This window comes from Zea mays, chromosome 3, assembly GCF_902167145.1.
Source record: "Zea mays cultivar B73 chromosome 3, Zm-B73-REFERENCE-NAM-5.0, whole genome shotgun sequence".
Classification (NCBI taxonomy): Eukaryota; Viridiplantae; Streptophyta; class Magnoliopsida; order Poales; family Poaceae; genus Zea; species Zea mays.
The window spans coordinates 7,381,581-7,387,014 of NC_050098.1; the positions used below are offsets into that span (position 1 = coordinate 7,381,581).

Consider the following 5,434-nt stretch of genomic DNA (forward strand, 5'->3'; position numbering starts at 1 on the left):
CCTTAGCATGAGTCGGACGACATCATGATCCGTCCATCTTGTGCTTCCGTAGCTTCGTATTTTGTTGACCAGGGTCTTGAGCCTGTTGTAGGTTTGCGTTGGCTCCTCTCCCCTGATCATCGCAAATCTCCCCAGCTCGCCTTCCACCAACTCCATTTTGGTGATCATGGTGGCGTCGTTTCCCTCATGAGATATCTTGAGGGTGTCCCAGATTTGCTTGGCGTTGTCCAAGCCGCTCACCTTGTTGTATTCATCCCTGCACAAAGATGCTAGCAAAATAGTAGTAGCTTGTGCATTCTTATGAATTTGGTCATTTATGAAAACGGGATTGTCAGTACTATCAAAATGCATTCTGTTTTCAACAATCTCCCAAATACTAGGATGGAGAGAAAATAAGTGACTACACATTTTGTGACTCCAAAAAGAGTAGTCTTCTCCATCAAAGTGTGGAGGTTTCCCAAGTGGAATTGATAGCAAATGAGCATTAGAATTGAATGGAATACGGGAATAATCAAATGAATAATTTTGATTAATCGTTTTCTTTTTCGATGAAGAATCGTCATCATCGTCGTCTCTTGGTGAAGAAGAAGATGCATCGTTGTCGTAGTAGATGATCTTCTTTATGCGCCTCTTCTTCTTCCCGTCCTTCTTCTTGTGACTTGAGCCAGAGTCAGTGGGCTTGTCATCTCTTGGCTCATTGAAGATGGACTCCTTCTCCTTGTCGTTGACCACCATCCCCTTTCCCTTAGGATCCATCTCTTCGGGCGATTAGTCCCTTACATGAAGAGTACGGCTCTGATACCAATTGAGAGCACCTAGAGGGGGTGAATAGGTGATCCTGTAAAATTCAACACTAAGTAGCCACAAAACTTAGTTATGAAGTGTTAGTGCGACTAAGTAGTTGAGAAGCGAATTCTTGTGGACAAAACAATCACAGAGAAAGCAATCACAAGAGACACGCGATTTTATCCCGTGGTTCGGCCAAGTAACACTTGCCTACTTCCACGTTGTGGCATCCCAATGGACGAGGGTTGCACTCAACCCCTTTCAAGTGATCCAATGATCAACTTGAATACCACGACTTTTCTTCCTTATAGTCTTTTCCCGTTTGCGAGGAATCTCCACAAGTTGGAGCCTCTCGCCCTTACACTATTGATCACAAAGAACGCACGAGAGTAAGGTTGGGAAGAGCAACACACACAAGACTCAAATATGCAGCACAATCACGCACACAAGTCACGACTTGAGCTCGAAACACAAACGCACGGAGTACATAACTCAAATGGAGCTCAAATCACTATCACAAGGAATCAAATGCGTGAAGTTGGAGTCTTGGAGTCTTAGGATGCTTAGTGAATGCTTGGGTGACTCCTCCATGCGCCTATGGGTCCCTTTTATAGCCCCAAGGCAGCTAGGAGTCGTTGGAGGCCAACAAGGAAGGCCAAACTTGCCTTCTATCGGGTGGTGCACCGGACAGTCCGGTTGTCGGCGTTTTGGACCCGCGAGAACCCTCAACCGACCAGTGAATTTGTCGCTGCGTGTCCCTGTCCAGATGGGTTGATGCAAGATGGAACACAAGATGGGGGATGAAGCTTATGTTATCTTGCACCGGGGTGCTCGTAGTAGGGGTTACAAGCATCGCAGGAGAGAGAGAGAGTCTGGCCCTGAGGTGAGCTGTCTGAGTTAGCCTCCTCTGCGTTTCTCCCACTCTGCCTGCCCTTGCTCTCTTGCGTGCATGCCTCCCTTGGAAGGCCATGGACATCCCCTTTTATAAATACAAGGAGATGGTCCAACTGTACAATGGGGGTGTAGCTATGTGCTAACGTGGTCGACAGAGAAGTTCTTGAGCCCTGCAGAAGCGTAGCTGACGGTGCGGCCCGGGGTCCTGCTGACGTTTCTTTGCCGACATCATGGATGCACGCGGGGAACCATCATTACCTGTTACCGGAGTAATCTAGATGGGACACCGGTCTTGTTCCTTCGTAGCCTGAGGCAGCTAGCTAGGGGTAGGGTAATGATGTATCCCCTGTGGCGCGGTCGGTCCGAGCCTGATGTCGGGCGAGGCGGAGACTTCTCCCGAGGCCGAGGCTGAGGTCGGGCGAGGTTGTGACTCCTCCTGAGGCCGAGGCTGAGGCCGAGGCTCGTGGTCGGGCGAGGCGGAGACCTTCTTCCGAGGCCAAGGCTGAGGCCGAGGCCTGGGGTCCAGCGAGGCGGAGCTCCCTGTTGCGCCCGAGGCTGAACTCGGGAGAGGCCGTGACTTACTGTTGTTAGTCTTACCCTGGTGGTTGGCACAGTAGCCGGAGCGGGGCGAACAATGTTGTTTTCCTGTCAGAACGATTAGTAAAGGGGCGAAGTGACTACGGTCACTTCGACCTTGCCGACTGAGGCGCGCGTGTCAGGATAAGGTGTCAGGCGATCCCCGCATTAAATGCGCATGCGATATGGTCGGTTGGTGAGTCGATTTGGCCGAGGTCGCTGCACGACAAAGTTTGCCTGAGCTTGGCTTCGGACGAGCCGAGGGTGCGCCCACTGCCTGAGGATGCCCTCGGGCGAGGCGTGAATCCGTCCAGGGCTACTGTTCCCACCCGAGGCTAGGCTCGGGCGAGGCGAGATCGTGTCCCTTGGTAGACGAGGCCTCGACTTGAACCGTGCTTATCAGTCTTTGCGGTTTGTTCTGGAGATGTTTTCCAGCCGTGTTTAGGAGTGTTGGGGGTACCCCTAATTACGGTACCTGACACCGGTGCACCAACGGACAGTCACTGTAGCTGTCCGGTGCGCGATCTCCTTCCTTTTCTGGCGCATCCGACCGTTGCAACTTTGGGCCCATTAGCGCACCGGACAGCACCGGACACTGTCCGGTGCACACCGGACAGTCCGGTGCCCCCTGCCGACCGTTGGTGCGGGCCACGCGTCGGCCGCGGATTGCGCGGCCGACCGTTGCGCTGGCGACCGTTGGCTCACCGGACAGTCCGGTGAATTATAGCTGTACGCCGCCAAACTTTTCCCGAGAGCGGCCTTTTCACCGGAGACCAGCCTGGCGCACCGGACAGTCCGGTGTGCTAGACTGAGCTGAGTTTTGGCTGCACCGAGCCAAGTCCTTTTCCAATTCTTTTCTTCCTGTTTCTAGTACTTAGACAAAATATGTTAGTACTCAAAACAATGTACTAAGTCTAGAAACGTACCTTGTTACATGATTTGCACTTCTTGCTTGTTTGGCACATAGCTACTCACTTACTATGTGTTGGACACTTAATCACCAAAACATTATAGAAATGGCCCAAGAGCACATTTCCCTTTCAAATATGATGAGTATTTTTTCTTCCGCCATACGAATAGTATAAATGCGCTCTTTGAGACGGAGCTTATTAGCAAGACTCTTGGTCATATATAGCTCCTCCAATTTCTTCCATAATTCTGCTGCAGATTTTGCATTCATTACTTCACGCAGAACATCAGGAGGTAAACTGAGCTGTAAAGCGAACAAAGCTTTTTCATCAAGATCTTCCCATTTATCATCAGTCATATCAACAGGTCGAGGTTGCAACGCCTTCCTCACACATAACTGAGTAAGAACAACCTTCATCTGAATCGCGGTGGGCTGATCAAAATTCCTGGAGGATGCAGACTCCGCAAGGTCAGCGACCGATAGAAGGCGGCGGTGGCAACGACCACGACTACGACACCCGTGTGTCGGAGTCGACAGACAGGATGCACACTGCGCGACGATCTGATGGGAACAGCGTCAGCACAGATCGATGAAGAACCGACGACGACGGCGACGGAGAAATAGACTGTTGTGTCTAAACCCTAGCTTTGATACTAATTGTTAGGATCCCAGGTGGGAAAAAGAAGACACAGAGTTTAGCGTGGAAAAAACTCCCCCAAAGTGGAGGAGAAAAAACCACGGAAAAACAGATCTATTATGTGTTGTTTAAGTACTACAAGGGGGGTCTATTTATATAGGCAAAGGAGATAGAGATAGAGTCACATGATCTTATCTAACAAAATAGAGATAGGGTCACATGATCTTATCCAACAATGGAGATGGTATATATTCACTATGCGCTTTCATTCTAATCTTTGTGTTCCCTCTTCAATCTACAGCCGGTGGACGAGTCCCTAGCCGTTGCGGAACAAATTACTGTCCAAAATACTCAAGATGAAGCTACAAGTTCAAATAAACTACCAACCTTCTGTCTTGGGCAACAGAAGGAAGCAGAGTTTCCTAAGCAACTGCCAACTTTTCAGCTAAGTCAGCAATCAGCATGAGGCATCTGAATACGGAGAACCTTCATTGACACTATCAGATTTGGAAATGAACTCTAGTGTACCATTCAAGGCCATAGCTGTTCCGGTGGTGCCAGCATTCTACCCTTCGTTGGTTCCTGGTCCACTAACTCTTTGGCATCCCAGTGTTATCCATGTGGAGGAAGCAAGCACAATAACCCATGAAATCCTAAAACCAACTCCTTTGAATGGTAAGGAGGCGATTAAGGCGGATGACGTCGTCGGTTTGTCTAAGCTCAGCATTGGGGAGGCCAGTAGCTCTGGCTCCATGGAACCCACTTCACTTTCCCTTCAGCTTATTGGATCGACGGATACAAGGCAGACAACTTTTCACGCGAGATCACCAATGGATAGACCTGAACTAAGCAAGAGAAACAACAGTCCAGTTCACGCCGTTTGAGGAAGCATGGAACATGACCACTTGGTCATTTCTTGCAGATTACACTGTTGGTCCCAATACCCCCAGAATGTGAGCATGCACTTCTGTAATAACTTCTAAATTATTCTGTTTCTAGCTTATGTTCCTTGGCATCGACAAATTTAGAGATACACATGTCAAGGAAAAATAACACACCATCACTGTCAGACTGAATTGTTTCCTGTTGGGATGCTATATTCACCTACCTTTTTTGATTCATCATCATCCATTCCTGGGAAATTGATGTGTAAATTTTGACATGTAGAAGTTGGAATTAAGCATGTTCATTTTTGAACTAAAATTAGGCATGGTATGTATGTTCCAACTACATATTTACAAACAGGTTTATTATAGTTACCATAAAACATCAATAGATGTCTTTGAACTTTAAATGTTGATGGAATGATCTTGGTCGTAGAAGGGTTTCCTACCGGCCTTTGAGGACCAAGGCTGGTAATCGTAGTGATTTTCCGGCCCTTGTAACTTGTAAGGACATTAACTGACTGCATGTTGATGTAACTCATAGTGGGAAATTAACTTTTAGGGCTAGTTTAGAAACTCTATTTTACCGTCAGATTTCCATTTTTCCGAGGGAACATAAAAATATAAATTCTTTGAGAAAATGAGGTTTCCAAACTAACCCTTAACGTGAACCTTACTGATTTTGCTAATCCTTCCCTATGGTCGTAGGGTCTATTTGTTTGGGATTATAATTTGCCTAAATTATAT

General features: G+C 47.9%; 1 pseudogene; it reads left to right on the plus strand.

Annotated features, from left to right (window-relative positions):
* Positions 1 to 4,089: 4,089 nt before the first annotated feature.
* Positions 4,090 to 4,687, plus strand: LOC103649643 (transcription factor KUA1-like; annotated as a pseudogene).
* Positions 4,688 to 5,434: the final 747 nt, after the last annotated feature.